Here is a 14,804-nt window from a genome sequence, read left to right as displayed (position 1 = left end):
TCGAATATGTGGAAACACGGACTCCTGTTCTAGTAATGGTTTGACGTAGGTCTCTGGAACAAAGAAATTTACGACATAACTGGCGGATGGGTTAGATTGCAGGAGAGATGAGCATATCTTCCTTGTCTGATTATGTAGCAGAAATATGCAACATTTATGTGATTCCAGATGATGTATCAGAAGGAAATCAGTAAAATACTTTCAGGTAAGTGTATCCAATTACGTTTAACAAATGTTATATAAAACGTTGCAGATCCGCGTGAGAGCTCCGCTCGGCCGTGTTCACACTGCGATAGAGGATTCCAGTCGACCTTGCCCCTAATTTTTAACGCATTTCTCAGGTACATTTATGAAAATGTATAACCAATGCCTATATTAATCAGTGTTATATCACTTTACTTGTCTTTCCAAGAGTTTCTTAATGTTACCAAAGAAGCGTACACAGCTTCATTAAAAAAAAAAATTATTCACTTTATGGATTGATACGCGACTTAATAATAATGAATAATTAACAAAAATATGTGCCTCTCTATGTCCTACCATTACTGAAAAACTTATTCTGTGTCTTGAACCATTCACAAAATAAAAGCGGCGCAATGTCTTACGTGACTCACCATGTATAGTAACTAACAACGAAAACTTAGTGAGTTTTAGGACCTTTACCGCTAAAGCAGTTAACGACCCAGCTAACCAATATAAGTTTATGTTATCCACGATATTTGGGTCTGTCTACCTTCTGACTCTTTAAGTTAACTACTGAACTCTTTTGACACAGTGAAACAGCGGCATATCTCTGGATTCGTAAGCGAATAGTGTGTTTTCCACTATTAACACCAATGCTGACTGTCAAAGGAGCATTTCCAAACCTGACAATACCAGTCATCGAAGTGTTTGAGAATTTATGGTGTCTGTATGATACATTTTGTGGAAACTGAATATCTGTAATGTGCTGGGAGGAATTTTTTTCGGTTTCTCTGTTTTTCTTAAAGTATAATTGCCTTTATAAACTGGAAAATAGTATGTACTTTACTGCGTAGATTGTCTGTTACTATGAAAACTGCATACAAGACACGGTATCTGTTTCCTTTGAGACCTTGGTCTTTGTTAACTGTGTTTATCGCGGAAAATGTTTTCTGCACTTAGTCAGAACTATTCTTTCTCTGATGCTGACGTCAAGGTATTATAGTTTTTTCGCTTTTTCTTTGAGATCTCAGTAGAAGTTTCGATAGTAAGTAGTTTCCCGTTCTTTTTCTAAAGAAACCTTAACGTCAAATGGAAATAGTCCAAGTCGTTATACAGGCATTCCTATCTGGCATTGTATACGGACCCGTCTTTCTGAATAATATTTGCGCTACTTCACTCGATATCGCATACGTCCACCAGTGCCAGATGGCAAAGTGAAATAACTTGTACTATGTGAGAATACTAAGAACTTCTAATTTAGGAGGGAAAATACATCACGTTAAAATGATAGATATTGCGATATTCGGACAATTAAAAATAATATATGTAAGCCTCATTCAGTGGCTCGCTCTAGGTTGGTCCTGGGTTCAAGTCGTGGTTCGATGTACCTTGTAAATGTGGTAGTTTTGATGTTTTTTGGCATTGTCCTCTGTGCCTGCACTATAGAATTATTGCACAAGTTCACGTCGCTGGCTAAATTCTAGTAGTTGTTATCTCTCACAAATTTGTCGAATTTTCATCATTTTCAGACTTTTGCACATAGCAGAACTGATGAGGTTTGAGTGACCACTTCTTTACGTGTTTCCTGTTGGTTTCGGTCTCGGGATCTTCTGACACAAATTATGTGGTAATTTTCCTGACATATCACCAACATGAGTCGCTGGTGTAGTCAAAGGCTCACCCTCCATTGCTGGTGGTGGGCTAGAGTCAAGTCCGTGGCCGAAGGTTGTATGTATCTTTCGCATCAACATCTGAGGGCATTTCCCCTGGTCTTCACCGCTGTGGTTATCCCTAACCACTTCGGTGTTGGCAACCTAATGCGCGATTCACACGGAAGTGGCGCGGCAGCGAAGTAAAGTCGTGGCTTGGGAGGGACGTAAGCAACGCACAGTGATGTGGCGCTCTCAAATAAATGCAGGGCGATCGTGCTACCACTGCTGAATCGCAAACTTCTTTGCTGCGGGCAACAAGAAGCGGAGCGCAAAAGCGCTTAAATTAATTAGAGAGACGTAAAGTTAACATTCATCAGTGGATAGACAATAAACGCAAGGAGAACAAACAACTATAGTATTATGTCTTTTAAAATATGACGTAAGCAGTTGCATAATAACCGTTACAAAAACATGCAGAATGGCGTTTTACCTTATACACACCGCCTTCAACTAGAAAACCCAAATAGGTAAGTATAAAATAGTTTTCTTTGTTCTTCTGTAAATTTTGCCTTTTGTTAGTTGTAGTATTTCTGACTTTACAGCCATCATATTCAGTTACAAGAAGCATTTATTAGAGCAATTGAGTGGTCTTTCTTCGCGATGATGATGGCATTGAAACAGAGGATGACACGCGTAAAGCTGAAACACTAAACACCTTTTTCCAAAGCTGTTTCACAGAGGAAGACCGCACTGCAGTTCCTTCTCTAAATCCTCGCACAAACGAAAAAATGGCTGACATCGAAATAAGTGTCCAAGGAATAGAAAAGCAACTGGAATCACTCAATAGAGGAGAGTCCACTGGACCTGACGGGATACCAATTCGATTCTACACAGAGTACGCGAAAGAACTTGCCCCCCTTCTAACAGCCATGTACCGCAAGTCTCTAGAGGAACGGAGGGTTCCAAATGATTGGAAAAGAGCACAGGTAGTCCCAGTCATCAAGAAGGGTCGTCGAGCAGATGCGCAAAACTATAGACCTATATCTCTGACGTCGATCTGTTGTAGAATTTTAGAACATGTTTTTTGCTCGAGTATCATGTCGTTTTTGGAAACCCAGAATCTACTATGTAGGAATCAACATGGATTCCGGAAACAGCGATCGTGTGAGACCCAACTCGCTTTATTTGTTCATGAGACCCAGAAAATATTAGATACAGGCTCCCAGGTAGATGCTATTTTTCTTGACTTCCGGAAGGCGTTCGATACAGTTCCGCACTGTCGCCTGATAAACAAAGTAAGAGCCTACGGAATATCAGACCAGCTGTGTGGCTGGATTGAAGAGTTTTTAGCAAACAGAACACAGCATGTTGTTATCAATGGAGAGACGTCTACAGACGTTAAAGTAACCTCTGGCGTGCCACAGGGGAGTGTTATGGGACCATTGCTTTTCACAATATATATAAATGACCTAGTAGATAGTGTCGGAAGTTCCATGCGGCTTTTAACGGATGGTGCTGTAGTATACAGAGAAGTTGCAGCGTTAGAAAATTGTAGCGAAATGCTGGAAGATCTGCAGCGGATAGGCACTTGGTGCAGGGAGTGGCAACTGTCCCTTAACATAGACAAATGTAATGTATTGCGAATACATAGAAAGAAGGATCCTTTATTGTATGATTATATGATAGCGGAACAAACACTGGTAGCAGTTACTTCTGTAAAATATCTGGGAGTATGCGTGCGGAACGATTTGAAGTGGAATGATCATATAAAATTAATTGTTGGTAAGGTGGGTACCAGGTTGAGATTCATTGGGAGAGTGCTTAGAAAATGTAGTCCATCAACAAAGGAGGTGGTTTACAAAACACTCGTTCGACCTATACTTGAGTATTGCTCATCAGTGTGGGATCCGTACCAGATCGGTTTGACGGAGGAGATAGAGAAGATCCAAAGAAGAGCGGCGCGTTTCGTGACAGGGTTATTTGGTAACCGTGACAGCGTTACGGAGATGTTTAATAAACTCAAGTGGCAGACTCTGCAAGAGAGGCGCTCTGCATCGCGGTGTAGCTTGCTCGCCAGGTTTCGAGAGGGTACGTTTCTGGATGAGGTATCGAATATATTGCTTCCACCTACTTATACGTCCCGAGGAGATCACGAATGTAAAATTAGAGAGATTAGAGCGCGCACGGAGGCTTTCAGACAGTCGTTCTTCCCGCGAACCATACGCGACCGGAACAGGAAAGGGAGGTAATGACAGTGGCACGTAAAGTGCCCTCCGCCACACACCGTTGGGTGGCTTGCGGAGTATAAATGTAGATGTAGATGTAGACTGGCTGCTATGTTGAGAAACAGCGCGTCAAAATTATAAACTTCCGTTATTAATATTAGAAAGACAATGAATTTGCTTGCTTTTCACATAAACACGTCTCTCAGTAGCAGGCTATGATTTAATTATTTCAAAAGTGTTAATTGCCGGGGTAATAAGAAACAACAGCTAAAGGAAAAGGCAGATGAATCACTTCGGAGATCGTCGGATCGCACTTAACTTGGATGTCGAGCGAAGTGGTTCACCTGTAGGATCAGAGCCGGACCGGCAGTCTCGGAGGGCGGACACGTTATCTGCCGCAGTCGGTATTGATTAAGAAATTAATTAGCAATCTCTAGATTTTTCGGATATCTAATTGTGGACTACTCTGATAGTAATTACGCAAACACGCAGCTCATTAACCTGTTTATTTCCTGTGGAAGTGTGATGAAGGGAAATTATTTCCGATTGGACTATAACTGTGCAGTTTTTCGTATTCTGTTGACAAAAAGCGAGTTGCGTCATGTTTACACAAACCAGTTCAAAATTTAATTATTTTTACAGTATCAATTCCTCTCTAACAGTTGATTACAGCCTGAAGATAGCGGATTCATGACCTATGTGCTGTTTTCTGCGCTGGGGACAACAGCTATAGAAGACTGCAGGTTGGTGAACATTATTTAGAACTTGTGGTAGCAACTAGGCATCTCACGTGTACTGCAATCTTAGTGCAAGTGAGATCAGTGACACGGCATGTATGGTAACCTAGAGGAGGTATGAAGGGAAGAAATTTTCGAGGGAAGGGGTCTATTGTACACACATAAATCCCTCTCTAAATCTCTCTCTGTTTCACTTGACGTATGGTTACGCCTCTGTTTGGAAGAAAAGTTTGGTTATGCATTATCACGTACAATAGTATTAATAACTATTTATTGGCTAACATGTTTCGTTTAGTTACCCAGCGACGCATTGTCTAGCACACTGCGGTTGCGATAGTCTGAACGATTATTGACGTACAATTGAGGATACTTTTCTATTATTTCACAAATCTTTATGTTAAGCTCTAAATCACCTCGCGTTTAGACACTTCAAATTAACGAAAACAGTTACACGTCACTTGAACGTTACGCCACGAGTCGCTTTGGCGCGCGGCACTCGTGGCTATAAACGGACGTGGCGTGGACCATGAAGCGATGCGAATCTGTCCCGCCACTTCTGTGTGCGTTGCTTCATTTGTGAGAATATAAACCCGGAATCTTCGAACACAGACACCATTGCAGATTGGGACAGGTGAAGAAATCGGCCGTTGCGGAGCAAGCGCTGTGAGAGGACCACATAATAAAATTCTCTGAAACTCAGGCGCTCGTTGTGAAGAAGAGTTACAACATCCGCTTGTTCAGGAAATGCATATAAAATCAGTAAAGCCGCAACAGTCTCCGCAAAAAAGATGGAAGCCTCAAGGTTAATGGTCCTGGATTCCTGTGCTACGGCGAACAACCGTTGGAGGGCGCAAGGGGGGAACCACGGCAGTAATGACCTAGGAAAAGCTTTCATCTGTTGGCGCGAATGATACAGGCACTGGACGAAAATACTGAAACACTGCGAGAAATGTATGCTTGAACATAAATGGAAATGCCAGCCAAGCCTACAGGTTGCACTATTATATTTGACCACGAACAGCACCTGTGCATTGCTCTCAATATTTCACAAGTTGTCAGTCGTGACCAGGACAGTTGAATAGTTGTGACTGCATTATGTCTGAGCTACGTAAAATCGAGGATGGGCAAATTGTTGGTGCTCGCATGATGGTTGCTTCCGTAAGCAACGTAGCCGAAGTGTCTTCTGTTTCAAGAGCAAATATATCGAAGATTTATACCGCATACAGGGAAAGAGGAAAAACATCATTTGATAAGTCTCAGCGTGAACAAAAGAGTATGTTGACTGACCGTGACAGACGATCATTAAAGGGTATCGTGATGACTTCAGCTGACGTCCCTTTAATTTGATGTATGATTGTAAAATTTGCAAGTACCTAAAATGGAAGCAATACGCGCTAGTCTCAATTATGTATTCAACGTAGGAACAAGTCGTTTGAGGAATCGCAGTTGCAGACCCTGTCGCAATAAAGATTATAGGTCACTGAAGGCTTGGGACGACAAATAAGAGGACGACATCTGCAAAAGTCCCTGCAGAAATGAATGTCCCACAGAACTGAATCTTATCATCAAAACAACGGGATGGGAACTCGATTAGCTTGGAACTGCAGGGCAAGCTTGGATTCCAATACCATCCATTAGTGATCCAAATTTTCGTAACAGGAAAACGTGGTGCCGAAGCCACAAAAGCTGCACTATGGAGCATTGGAAGAAAGTCATTTGGTAGGATGAGCCTTGTTTCACATTGATTCCAACTTTTGGCAGAGTTTACGTCTGGCGTACGGCGTCGCATGCCTCCAATGAAAACTGCTTGCTCTCAAGACTGAAATATGGCGAGGGTCCGATGAAGATTTGGTCTGCCACACAGTGGTATTCCATGGACCCCACTGTTACTCAGCAATGTCTCATTACTGTCAAGGATTATGTGCAGTGGCGTAGCTTGGATTTCTGCTACCGGTGCGAGTCCTAAATTTTGCATCCTCCTCCTATTTTCACAACTAAGCAAAAAATAATAGTCATCTTTGACAGTGCGTTAAAACTTATCAAAAAAAGATAGGACGTTGCAATTTATTCTTCTTGTATAATGTTGCGAGTGCCTTCTGCGCTTTCTGATATGCTGAAAAAATCGTTTTCGAGGGTTATTTTAGGTGACGTATTTGTGTGATCTGTCAATAACGCTAAAGAAAGCTTAACATATTTAAGAGAGTTTCTACAAAGAAAATACGTACATTCATGCAGTGAGAGTAAATAATTCATAACATTCGAAACGTTATGGAATGGGCTATCATAGCAATAAGTTAAGCTGTCTAATTTAAGTTTGGGGAATACTTTTATGCACATTAAGTCTATAACAACCTCTCGTCAATAGGACATCAGTAGGCGTTTCCACTGCCCATTCAGCATGCGTATGGACAGGCAGGCTATACTTTTTGGCTTACCTCTTTCTGAAGGGCTCATTTCAGTTAAACCAGACATTGGTGGGTTGACGAGAATTCCACCACTCACATCAGCTCATCTAGGCTTATTAACTTATCGTAACTTTAGGATGAAGATAATAGTAACGAGTAGTTATGCCAAATGAGACACCAAGGAGGAGAGTGCTAGTAGCGTGGAGCAAAGCACTCGCAGCAGAAGGGGGAAGAGAGCCAGTGGCAATGCTTATACTGGGGCAAAAACCAGTCAATCGATTACCACAGCACTTGCTGGCTGAAATATTTAATCTGAAATGAATGTCCTCCAGACTAGTGATTTAGAAGACCTAACATCAAAACCTTTCAGAGTGTGGGGCACAGGCAGACAGCTTGAAGGTTATAGAAAACAGGTGGTACAATTTGTTTTTGGCAGCTCTGATTCGCGGAGGTAAGTGATTACGTATTAACTTAAACATGTCGTTGTCTCTTGGGGGCAGCATCTTACATATAAGAATGTTATAGCCGGTTTCAAGCCCCTACTAAATGTATATTTATCGGATGTGAGTACTACGTCGAGGATGCCATTTTCCTCAAACTCCATTTCCTTATGAAACTTATGCAGCACTATATGTTTAGAGTACAGTCCAGTTGTCATACCGCAATGAAAGATACCAATATCATAACTATTTTAAGACGTTATGTTTTATTTTTGACGGAGTTTTTTATTTAGAACATAGATAAATTTTTTAGCCACTGCATTTGAAGCAACAGTCTTTGTTTGTAGAGAAGAAAGACGTTCCCATTGTGCCTCTAATTATTCCAACAAATTTTTTTTTAATTTAGAATTTTCTGTTATGAATTTTACGACCAGGGTTTTTGAATGATTTTATTAGCAGCATTTAATACGCATACTATTTCATGTACTAGATTTCACTGTTATCGATAGGCTTTCAGAGTTTGTAAGTCATGAACTATTTTTGTCAGTTATGAGACATAAACTACTAAGCAAGACTTTTTGCACCCAATCACGTGCAGTTTTTGTCAGTTCATTTTTCAAGGCTATTGCTTTATGCCTGCTGTTGATAGGAATGTTCAACATTTTAAAACGGTTTGAAATTTACTAAACTTGTTTCCGAGAAACTGTAGGTTATCTTACAGAATACATTACATTTTTCAAGTGTGTCGTAGACGTCTTTCCAGTATGTATGTCGCAAAAACATTTGAAAGCCTGAAAGCCTCCTACTCGTTTTTGAACTAAACTGAGTGCATAACTGATACGACCTCAGTGAAAATACGCTGTAAACATTCCCCTTTTCACACAAAATTTAGACTCAAGAACGAATACTAAACGATCTGACTTCGATCTAACTTATGTATTGAGAAGCAGGAAATGTTCACACAGAGCAACAAAACATATAAGGGGAGCTTGAACATATACTTAACTGAATGAAACACTGTAATCCCACCTATTAATACCCTGGAAGATCTACAAGCGATTTAGAACTCTCCCATGTAGAAAAGACGTGTGGCATGACAACGTAAGGCCACGCTTTCTAAATTGCAGAACGTATTCATAAATGGATCCGGAATACGGTAATCATTCCAGACATATTCTAGATTCACAAGTAGTCTGGTCATTAAAGGAACAACCAGCTAACATTATACTGACAAAGAAATGCAGTCAGAAAAGGTATCTGCGATACTCCGTAACTATTTCAAATGAATTCGAAATAAAACGTCGTCTTTATATTAAAACTTTATTCTGCGTGTTTTTTGCAACGCAAACTGTTTATTGTAATCGTCAGTGTCCATTTTTACCTCTTGTTAGATTGCCAAAAATAGCTACCTTTGTTAATCCCAACCTGGATATAGTTGATCTCAAATAACTTTTGATCAGTTTCAATTTAGGGAAGCTTCTCTCACGTCTGGCATTAGTTATGGCGCTTGTGAGGAATACTCTTAGCATTACAGCTATATTAGGTAACCCTTCTTTAGAGTTATCCGAAAAACTAAATTTTAATAAACTCAGTGGTACGGAATCAATAAATTGTTTCTCACAGCCTTTTGTAGCTGCAGAAGCTCGTAGACGCAAGCGTTCAAGTTTAAACACTTTTAGTCAATATATTGAGGAGTTTGGTCGGGGTTGCTTTCCTCAACATGTACACCCAGCGTTATTGCAGGCCTTAAGTAGAATATTTTTCGGCCAAATTCTGGAGCTGGTCGAACGTTTTTCGAATTTTAACAGTTACTCTACCTAATAAAGAAAACATTTCACGTTTTAAATCATCTTTGTGCGATAGTCCGGCATCTATGCTTCCATCGCCAGAACTGTACCTCTTCCTGGTATGTCCTGGAGGTTCACTAGAAATGCCAGGTTCTTAACACAACCTTTTATCGTAACTTAAAGCGTAGTCTACGAATTCCTCTCGCCTCTCTTCGAGTACCCCCTATAAGGCGTTTATTTTCTGAGCACACTGATATATGTTAAGTCCCTCCTTTTGCATATAATATTGTGCATCATTCACTATACGTAACACCGGTTGCCAAAGACCTATTGTAAGCATCCCCTCTACAGTTCATAATGTCAAGTCCGCCGGCACGGGAGCTCAGAGTGTTCGGTCAGAGAGCTGGCTGGGCTCTGAAATAAAAAAACTGAGTGAAAGGATCAACAACGAGCTTCAATGGCTGTCATGTGACGACCGCTACGACCAAATAGAACGAACATTAACGTGCAAAGAAAAAAAAAAGACCAAAGAAACACAGAAATGAAAATGCTTCCATCGCGACTAACAAAGTTCTTGCGCCCGTTCGTGTGCTCAGGCATTCCCTTAACTTCTCTAACGTTTTAAAAATGTCTTTGTAAATATTTCTTGTCATGTTTACTGTCTCACCTCTTGCGCTCGCTCGTGTACCCTAAATCCTCTTCAGACTCTCATCTGTAACAGCTATCAGAACCTCCCATCGGTGAGTGGACATAGGAAAGAAAGCATAACACCGCCCCAATGTGTCGAAATAAGTCACTGAAATCATCTCCACCGAAGCCGCATGCAAGCAAACTTAGGTTCAATGAGTGGTTAGTGCAGGCCACAAATTCTGCGTTAGGACTGAAGTATTTTATTCTTTGCTTCACACCTGTCTGTCTTTTAGCCATTGTAGCAACATTATTGTAAGCATCCCCTCTACAGTTCATAATGTCAAGTCCATCAGACATTCATAATGTCAAGTCAAGCGTACTTAGTATAATGTCACTGATACATTCGGCTTTTTGTTTTTTGTTCCAATGAAATCAAAAAAAGATTTCCCTCCTCGTACTTCCTGATTCTCAGTCATATCAGATCATAATACTTAGCTTGTCTGATCTTTGTGGGAAATATCCGGGTACTGTCGACTACCATGCAATAATACGTGGCCTTTTGAACCAGGCCGATAATTTTTATGCAATCTTTAAGAACAGGATCCTACATTACCAGTAGACGCACCAGTCCTGAAAAGTTGCCTCTACTGTCACTGGTTTCATCCTCCCTGTTGCCACGTAGCCCCAAATCCCGTTTTGACAGGAATTTTATTACATCAAATGTTCTGATTAAAATATCACGTCATTTTTTTAAATTTCTTTTGCCACTACTCCTGGATTTTCTTAATCAATAATCTATCCTTTTAGAAGACGTGCATCGACTTCCTTCCATCTGAAAAATTTTGTTGTATATAACAATTGTTGGCAGCTTCGAGGTTCAACATTTTACAAACAGCTGTCAAGTTTTGCCAATGAATGTATTTTATGGCCAACTTGAGCCTACTGTTTAAGGTCATAAATGTAACTGAGGTCACTTGAACCCAAATTATGCGACAAAAGTAACTGGCCCAAATAGTCGACTTTTGTATGTTATGGTGACAAATATTTAAATCAACGTTTTTATTTGGTTCACTTTATCAAACATTAAAGTGACTATTGATTAAATTGAAAAAAAGCATCAAATTTGAAAAAAAAATCACTCACCAACAATCTATATCTTTTGATGGTACATGTATAAAAAGAAGTTGAGGAGTAAAAGAAGCCGGACGGAGTGGCCGAGCGGTTAAAGGCGCTACAGTCTGGAACCGCACGACCGCTACGGTCGCAGGTTCGAATCCTGCCTCGGGCATAGCTGTGTGTGATGTCCTTAGGTTAGTTAGGTTTAAGTAGTTCTAAGTTCTAGGGGACTTATGACCACAGCAGTTGAGTCCCATAGTGCTCAGAGCCATTTGAACCATTTTTGAGTAAAAGAAGCAATTTTTCACTGTAACAAAGGAACCAGAACAGAGCCTCTATAGGCCAGTATATGAACTAACAAATCTATCCATGACAAAGACACTGCTGCTACCTATCGAAAAATCATACTCCTAACACTCTCATCACGAACTTGCACTTCTGGCACCGGACCGAAACTCTTATTCATTTTGTGCTGAAGATAGCCATTAGGCCTCAAGCACCCATAGTTGACGGTAGATCTGTTTCAGTTAAATCATACAACTTTATTTTGAACCATTTCCACTAGTCCAATTGCCTTGATACTCTGTATAAGTACCTATGCAGTCCCGATGACAATATAGGTATCTGATCTAATGAGCATACAGACAGAATTCTCCAGCTTGGTTGCTACCTGCCCCCCCCCCCCCCCACCCCCGCCCAACCTGGCCACATCTGTGCCACCCGAGACCATATCCAAACCCACCCCCCCGTCGCTATCCTCAACTACCACTGATTATCTGACTATTCTGGCTGATCTGATCCCTCCCATGGTACAATACTTGTTCCCCCACTGGTGGTGCTGTGGTCCAAGTCATCAGGTCCCCTGTCCACACTGCTCTAATCGTCCAGAACTTGTTTTGTTAGCATGAGGATCAATTGCGGCATGTCCCGTGGTCGTCACCGTCGCAAGATCTCATTATTATCGAACCTTTGTGATCAACTTCGGAAAGAAGGGTGCTTTTATCGCTATCCACCCCCCTCACTGTTACCAAAATCTGGCACTATTTTGCACTAAGATTGATATAAGATTCCTTTTGAAAACATTCGGGACATGTATTCATCCGTTCTGAAATGACTGGAAACTGTTATGAATTTCAACGGTGTTCCTACACCATACTAGGCTTGGTAAGGTGTTGCGTTTCTGGTGTTTCCATATTTTTGAACACCACCTGTATAATCACCTGCTGCGGCCTCCAGTCCACCACCAGAAATGGAGGGTGAGCCTCTTAAATGCCTGCCACTCGTGCTGGAGAGAAGTCAGGAAAATCGTCATAAAAACGTCGACCGTAGATCCCGGTACAAAAACCAACAAGCAATACGTTTTGTGTATTACTTTTGAATCTCACAATTCGTTCAGTACTCCCATGCAGTAGGTTTGGTTTCTAGCGGCTCTGGATCAGTCATTTTAACACATGCTCTACTATTTCCGTAACTTAATAGCTTTCTGTTTGTCGTTTTCTTCTTCACAACTGACAACTATAATTTTCGCGAGAGGATCGCAACATATGGAGAGATTGTATTTTTAAGGCCATTTATACGTTTTATCTATGACTGCATCATCTCCTTTACATGCAAATGTCAACCCAATAACGCAAGTTACATCTCACCTCTTTCACACAGGAATAGAATCGCGCACATACAGCGACGTACACGCAACGCCACACTCTAATACGCAGTTCCACACAAACATAAAAGCATAAATTAGCGTTCACACACACGCGCGCACATACACACACACGCACACACACACACACACACTCGCATACAGGTTATATAAGTATAATATTACACAAAATTTAGTCTTATGAAAATACAAAAATGTAGCAATGATCACAAAAGACACACAAAAACACATACATTAATACAAACAGAATACAAACTCAAGCACAAAACCACATACAACAATGTTGCGAAAAGTAGCTATGATCACAAAACGACACGCTGAAAGACATACATATATATAAATAAGAAAATAAAATACAAACTCAAGCATAAAACTATATGCAACAATGTTCAAATAACTGCAAACCAAACGGAAATGTACTTATGCAAAAATACGATCCCAGATTCACCATTAACTTAATGTATCTCATTATGTTATTAGTGTGTTTTCAGAAATATCTCTCACTTAAAGTTACCACACAATCAAGTAAGCCATGCAGAGAGATGAATTATACAATTGAAAACACTTTCTTTAACAGATACCCACCACTTACAGACCAAAACATGCTAACAAATCTGCGTCGCATTAAAGCAGTTACCAACATCGTGCTCAGCCTTATATGACAGTTGTGATGTGACCAACAAAGGCGGTAACTGAAGCGAAATTCTGAGCTAAATTAGATTAGATTAAATTAATTATTCATTCCATAGACCCATAAAAGAGGGAATCCTGCTGGGTGTGGAATATGCCAGATAAGCACATTACAAAAATATAATTAGAAAAACTTGAGTTTCATTAATTTTCATAATCCTCAGTCAATAAACAGTAAAATGATGTACATGAATTAAATTTAAATTTCTAATATTTACAAGTTTAACACTTAGATCTGCTTTCATTAGATCCATCATTCAGACATTTGCTAGTTACTTGGCTATTACAACCAAGTATTGTCAAAAATTAAAGTAAATTATTCATTTCAGTGATCCTCAGTTAAGAACAGTCTGATTATCTACAAGATTTAAAATAAAACTTCCACTATTTACAGACTTAAGACTTACATTTGCTTTCCATGCATCCATCATTCACACAGTAGGTAGTTACTTGGCTGTTACAACCAAGTATTGTCAAAAATTGAAGTATAATAAATTTTCATTAAATTGGTCTACTGCGCTTGTTGAGAAACTCAATGATGGAATAGAAGGAGTTGGTCACCAAAATTTCTATTAAGTTATGTTTAAATTGTGCCTTGTCTGAAACTAAACTCTTAATGGTTGCTGGTAACTTATTGAAAATATGCCTTGCTGAATACTGGACTCCTTTCTGGGCAAGAGTAAGTGATTTTAAATCTTTATGTATATTGTTCTTAGTCCTAGTATTGATACTGTGTACTAAGCAGTTAGTTGGAGAAAGAGATGTATTATTTACAACAAACTTCATTAAGAAATGAATATACTGAGAAGCTGTGGTTAATAAGCCCAGTTCTTTGAATAGGTTTCGACATGATGTTCTTGGACTTACACTACTCATTACTCTTATTATACGCTTCTGTACTCCAAAAAATTTTTCTCTGTTTGTGGAGTTACCCCAAAATATGATACCATATGACATAATGGAGTGAAAATTAGCAAAATGTATCAGTTTTTTTTTTTTACATTTATATCTCCTATGTCTGACATCATTTGCATTGCAAACACAGATTTGTTTAGGCGCTTTAGCAGTTCGTTAGTATGTTGCTCCCAACTGAATTTATTATCAAGTTGTAATCTCAAGAATTTTACACTCTCAACTTCTCCTATTTCTATGTCATCATATTTTATACACACATCATAAGGAAATCTCTTGGAAGTTCTAAACTGCATATAGTGGGCCTTTTCAAAGTTTAATGACAGTGAATTGGCTATGAACCACTTATTAATGTCAGTAAAAA

This window comes from Schistocerca americana, chromosome X (genome assembly GCF_021461395.2).
Source record: "Schistocerca americana isolate TAMUIC-IGC-003095 chromosome X, iqSchAmer2.1, whole genome shotgun sequence".
In the NCBI taxonomy this organism is placed as follows: domain Eukaryota; kingdom Metazoa; phylum Arthropoda; class Insecta; order Orthoptera; family Acrididae; genus Schistocerca; species Schistocerca americana.
The sequence above is the reverse complement of the archived record's forward strand: the minus strand, read 5'-3'. Positions refer to the sequence as shown.